The sequence below is a fragment of the Muscardinus avellanarius genome (genome assembly GCF_963383645.1).
Source record: "Muscardinus avellanarius genome assembly, chromosome: 5".
Taxonomy (NCBI): Eukaryota; Metazoa; Chordata; class Mammalia; order Rodentia; family Gliridae; genus Muscardinus; species Muscardinus avellanarius.
In genome coordinates, this window is record NC_137790.1 from 98,759,814 (window position 1) to 98,766,158 (window position 6,345).

General features: G+C 46.4%; 1 pseudogene across 1 annotated transcript; it reads right to left on the reverse strand.

The window, feature by feature from the left end:
• Positions 1-2,652: 2,652 nt before the first annotated feature.
• On the reverse strand, positions 2,653-2,943 carry LOC308263191 (snRNA-activating protein complex subunit 5-like; annotated as a pseudogene). The gene has a single exon. The product of its transcript is annotated as an snRNA-activating protein complex subunit 5-like (transcript).
• Between the last annotated feature and the right edge of the window lie 3,402 nt (positions 2,944-6,345).

Here is a 6,345-nt window from a genome sequence, read left to right on the forward strand (position 1 = left end):
TTTATTTTTGGAATTTAGGGATTTATTATAAATAAAACCAGGCAGTATGTTGTTTCAGAACCAAAAGATTATAACAACTCTATCTAGTAGTCAGTGTTCTGTTAACTTTGCAAAGAAACCAAGTTTGAATTAAATAGACCTGAGTGGCCTTGGATAACTAATAGATGACCTACTTTAATGTACTAATTCCCTTATATCATGTGCACCTTCTTGAGTCAACTGGATTCATTCTCCTGTTATAGACACAGAGTTTTCCATCTTACATTTTGACTAGATTTTTCTTTTTTAGGCTCTTTTGGATGAAATTCCATCTACTCTTAAAATTCAAGTCTTTGTACCTGGGACCATCTTCTTCAGCATTGTGCCTGAGAATTCCTTGCAGCTAACAAAATAATGGATTATGAGTGGACATAAAAAGGAGAAGGTGGGGCAAGTTTAAAATGTATTGCGAAGTTCACCTTGGTTTCAAACTTTATTTCCAGTTAGAAGCATCATTGTCTTTGCCAAACAAGAATTATACTTTCACAAGAAGGATCAGGCTTTTTATAATCTCCTAGTTCTTATGTTATCGTTTTGCATGGTCAGTGGTTGTGTCACCCATCCAGTTGTGGGCTCTTCTCCTCAATTATAGAAATAATAGCCAAGAGACTCAGTGGGAATTTTGTGAAAGGCAAAATGATTAATTTTAGAAACAGACTTAATAGAAAGAAGGAGAGATGTGTTGAAAAGCTTGGAACTGAGTGGCTCTCTTATTCTCTAGAAAATGTATAGCTTATCTAAGTTTTTCTAGTCTAATCTCTTTCCCAGATTGGTTGTTATTTTTATTTATACCAGCATAAAATATAGGTGCCTGTTTAGCCTGCTTTTTCAGCATTCACATAAAAAGATGATGTTTCATCCAAAGTAAAATTCTCAAGCCAGAAGCCTTCTGTGTTTTTAACTTTGTTACCAAATTCATCAGTAGGCCTGTCTTATTCTTTAGCCTGTTATTTGTTCTGATATCACTCATGAGAGGATTCATATTGTTTAATTCTTTAACTTTGTGGGTCTGTAGATTTGGTTTAAGATTTCTTGTTTCTATGCTGACAGGAAGCTTATGCCTTCCCACAAAGCAGGACATGATCTGCAGATCAAAGTAAATCATCTACTTTAAATTTAAATTCTTTACTCATAACAAGATCACTTAGATATCCACACTACCATTTTTAGTATTCACATTATCATAATTGGCTTCTTCCTTTATTATTTATTTATTTATTTTTTAGCTTTCATCTGTTTATTGTAAAAACTCAACCTCTCCAGCAGAGTGGCTTCTCCTTTAATGACACATTTCTTATGGGCCAGACACAGGCGTTAAGCAACCTTGCTGTTTTCCTCAGAGGAGGTGTTGCCTTCTTTCTTGTTATGTGGAAATCCATGATGGCTCTTTATTTTTTCTTTCTAAGCACCTTTCTTTTTTAATACAAATTTTTTATTGAACATAAATGGTATACATTTAAACTATACTTAAACTATACTTGGTGTCCTCTCCCCCTTCCCACCAATGATTGTCCAGGGTAACCATGCCATATTCATACTTTTACATATATTCAGATGTAGACCCTCATTAGTCAAGTTCAGCTTTCCTCCTCTCCTATCTTTCCATTCAAACTTTGCTGATATTTCCCCTCTATTATCTGGAGTCCCACTGGTATCCTCTGTGTTCCCTAGTTTGGACATATTAGAGGAAACATATGTCCCTTCTCCTTCTGTGCTTGGCTGATCTCACTTAACATAATGCTCTCCAGGACTTTCCATCTTCTTGCAAATGACATGATTTTGTTCTTCTTTATAGCTGAACAGAATTCCATTGTGTGTATTTTACCAGTGATGTTTCATGCTAGATGTGGTGACAGCTCCATGAAGCAGTCTATGGTCAGTCGTGTGTTCCATGCATCTGGAAGTGACAGCAGCTTGTGTTTTCAAGAGGCCCTGTGTTTCCCCCTGCCATCTTTCTCTCTTAAACTCTGGTCTAACTCTTTTCATAGGTTTCAGTGCCATGTAAACAGCCTTCATTGGTTTTCTTTTCTTTCTTTTTTGCAGAACTGGGAATTGATCCCAGGGGCATTCTACCTCTGAGCTACACCCCAGCATTATATTTTATTCTTTATTTAGAAGCAGGGTCTCACTAAGTTGCAGAGGGCTTAAGTAGCTGAGGTGGGGTGTGAACCTTCGATTCTCCTGTCTCAACCTTGCAAGTACTGGGATTACAAGCATGTGCCACCACACCTGGAAAAACTGGTTTTCTTAAAAGAGGCAGTTTTGATTGGAAAGGCTGGCTTGTTTTAAACTCTGTTCTCTTTTGCCACTGCAGACTTTCTCAATAGTATTTCTGAAAAAACTTTGTTTTGAAAACAATTACTGAATCCAACCAGATTATAAAGACTGCACCATCCAAACCGCTCAGTGTTAAGATGCTGCATTTTTCATTTTCAGTGTCACTAATTTCTGTCAAAACATTCTGAAGCTTGATTTATTGACAGACAACATGCTCCTCCTGGAGTTCTTGATTCTCTTCCAAGTAGGCCACAGGGCCCATGGTAACTTTTTTGAAAAAAGTACCTGAGATTTAGAAATGTAACTTGTCCAACTAACCATGGATCTTGCTTCCCTTTAGGAGTCTGATTCTTCTTCCTCCTGCTCCTCTTCAATCACATGGCTCCTTGTGCTTAACTCCAGTGCAGTTTGGTTGATTGATGCTTCATTGTCTACATGCACCAATATATCATGTGACTGTTCCGCTGCAGGCTGAGAAGACGGCATCACCTCCCCTCTTCAAGAACTGATCATTGATTGAAGGGCCAATACTTCAACCTTGAGGCAGTTCAGCTGGTCCTGCAAGGCCACCTTAAACCGCAGCAGTGTCTCCTTCTCCTTGCGTAGCTCCTGAAGCCGGTTCAACATAGTCATGGGTCACACTGGTGCCCTCTCTGGCTTCTTTGTTTAGAACATAATATTTTATTCTGTTATTCATAAAAATACATAATTATTTAATCCTCATAGATCTCAGATAACTAGGTACAATCATTTTCCTTAAGAACCCTATTCTTTCAAAAGACATGATTATTTTATCCAAAAGACAATTATTGAAAATATTATTCTTAGCTGACTTCAAGTGGACCCGTTTGGAGTGGCTTTTTTTCTTTTTTGGTATAGTACCATACTTAAGTGTATAAAGTAGCCGACATTCTTCAGTGTTCTTAAATTTGGCTCTCTTATTCTCAGTTGCTCTAGATTTTGTGAGCACATAGTCTGCATCCAAAAGACAATCAGTGACAATTTAACCAACTGCTGTGCTGCTGTGTAACAAGGGCTGCCATCTGCTCAGGATCTTGAAATTCTCACTGTTCTATTTTCCTAAGACTCACTCCAATCTGTCACTTGCAACATCTCATGCCTGAGAGTGTATGTATGAGTTAGAACTGCTTGGATTTCAAGTAGTAACATCTCACATAAAACTGGCTTAAGCAAAAGATGTTTATTCACAATACATAGAACAGAAGAAAACATTGGTAATCCTCACAGCGTAGTTAGACCATGTAAACACAAGAGTTCCCAGAATTAACTAACTTCAAAATTCTGCCTCTTTTTTCTTTATACTGGGATGATTCTTTATTTCAACTGAAGATATGTTTTTCATAGTGGGAAATATGACCAAAAATCACCAAACTTTGCTTTCTGGGTGATATGTCCAAGCATCCTGGTAAATGGGCTGATTGATCCAATTTTGATCAGCCCAAGACAGTATCAATTTACTGCTTGCTATTCTCTACTCTATGACTTTGACTTTATTCCCTTCCTAGGAAACATACAAATCAAGAGGTATTAGAATAAGATTGTGTAACTTTTAGCTTTACATAGTAAAGACTCTTAATTCCATGTAACTTTAAGGACAAAAAATTATATGTAGTATTTTATTTTATTTTTTATATTTATTTTTACTTCAGTACTGAGGATTGAACCGAGGGCATTTTACCTTCAAGCTACACCCTCAGCCCGATTTTTTTTCTTTTTTTTTTAATTATTTTTTATTTTTTTTAAATTAATTTATTTTTTAAATTGGTGCATTGTAGTCATACATCAATCACATTGGAGTACAAGACTTGAGAGGATATACAAGCACACATCATCCAATTAGCCCTCCCCCAGCCCCCATCCCATTCCCTCCCCCTCCCTCCATCCCACACTTCTTTGGTGATTTACTTTGATACATTTGTTTATGTACCTCCTGCATTTTAAAGAGGCTCCGTCCTCCAGTATTACATACCCTCTGATTGGTCACATTAGTTGCTTCACTATAGGGCCCTTTCTATAGCTCAACCTCTTCCTGTTGCCCTTTTCCTCCTAGTTATTGCTGATTAAGAGAAGAGTCTGATTTATATTTTCTGCGATATTTCTCTGTGCATGCTGCGTTGCAAGTACCAATCCCACTCTTGATGGTCCCGGTAGTGGTCGGGCTACTCAGTCGACTGATCCAGACCTCGCTGGCTCAAGCAGCGGCCTTCCCTCGTGAGAGGCCCCAGTTCTGGTCTCGCTGGCCCCTGAACCGGTCTAACCCCTAAGCTGGCTTTGGTCCCGGCCTTGGAGGCCTCAGGAGTGAACTTGCCTCACGCCAGGCTCTGATGCTGGCCATTGGCCCCTGCACCGGTCTAACCCCTTGGCAGGATTCCAATCCCAGCCTTGGAGGCCCCAGCACCGGCCTAGCCTCATGGCAGGCTCCAATGCCGGCCTCATTGGCCCCAGCACCAGCCTAACCCCTCGGCAAGCTCCGATCCCGGCCTCGGAGGCCCCAGCACTGGTCATGCCTCAAGGCAGGCTCCGATGCCGGCCTCGCTGGCCCCAGCACCGGCCTAACCCCTCGGCAGGCTCTTATCCTGGCCTCAGAGGCCCCAGTACCGGCCTTGCCTCATGGCAGGCTCCGATGCCGGCCTCACTGGCTCCAGCACCAGCCTAACCCCTCGGCAGGCTCTTATCTTGGCCTCGAGGCCCCAGTACCGGCGTTGCCTCACGGCAGGCTCCTATGCCGGCCTCACTGGCCCCAGCAGCGGCCTAACCCCTCGACAGCCTCCGATCCCGGCCTTGGAGGCCCCAGCACTGGTCATGCCTCACGGCAGGCTCCGATGCCGGCCTCGCTGGCCCCAGCACCGGCCTAACCCCTCGGCAGGCTCTTATCCTGGCCTCGGAGGCCCCAGTACCGGCCTTGCCTCATGGCAGGCTCCGATGCCGGCCTCACTGGCTCCAGCACCGGCCTAACCCCTCGGCAGGCTCTTATCCTGGCCTCGGAGGCCCCAGTACCGTCCTTGCCTCAAGGCAGGCTCCGATGCCGGCCTAGCTGGCCCCAGCACCGGCCTAACCCCTTGGCAGGCTCCGATCCCGGATTTGGAGGCTCCAGCACTGGTCATGCATCAAGGCAGGCTCCGATGCCGGCCTCGCTGGCCCCAGCACTGGCCTAACCCCTCGGCAGGCTCTTATCCTGGCCTCGGAGGCCCCAGTACCGGCCTTGCCTCACGGCAGGCTCCGATGCCGGCCTCGCTGGCCCCAGCACCGGCCTGACCCCTCGGCAGGCTCTTATCCTGGCCTCGGAGGCCCCAGTACCGGCCTTGCCTCAAGGCAGGCTCCAATGCCGGCCTCGCTGGCCCCAGCACCGGCCTAACCCCTCGGCAGGCTCTTATCCTGTCCTCGGAGGCCCCAGTACCGGCCTTGCCTCAAGGCAGGCTCCGATGCCGGCCTCACTGGCCCCAGCACCGGCCTAACCCCTCGACAGGCTCTGATCCCGGCCTCGGAGGCCCCAGTACCGGCCTTGCCTCAAGGCAGGCTCCGATGCCGGCCTCACTGGCCCCAGCACCGGCCTAACCCCTCGACAGGCTCTGATCCCGGCCTCGGAGGCCCCAGCACTGGTCATGCCTCAAGGCAGGCTCCGATGCCGGCCTCACTGGCCCCAGCACCGGCCTAACCCCTCGGCAGGCTCTTATCCTGGCCTCGGAGGCCCCAGTACCGGCCTTGCCTCAAGGCAGGCTCCGATGCCGGCCTCGCTGGCCCCAGCACTGGCCTAACCCCTCGGCAGGCTGTTATCCTGGCTTCGAGGCCCCAGTACCGGCCTTGCCTCAAGGCAGGCTCCGATGCCGTCCTCACTGGCCCCAGCAGCGGCCTAACCCCTCAGCAGGCTCCGATCCCAGCCTCGGAGGCCCCAGCACTGGTCATGCCTCACAGCAGGCTCCGATGCCGGCCTTGCTGGCCCCAGCACCAGCCTAACCCCTCGGCAGGCTCTTATCCTGGCCTTGGAGGCCCCAGTACCGGCCTTTCCTC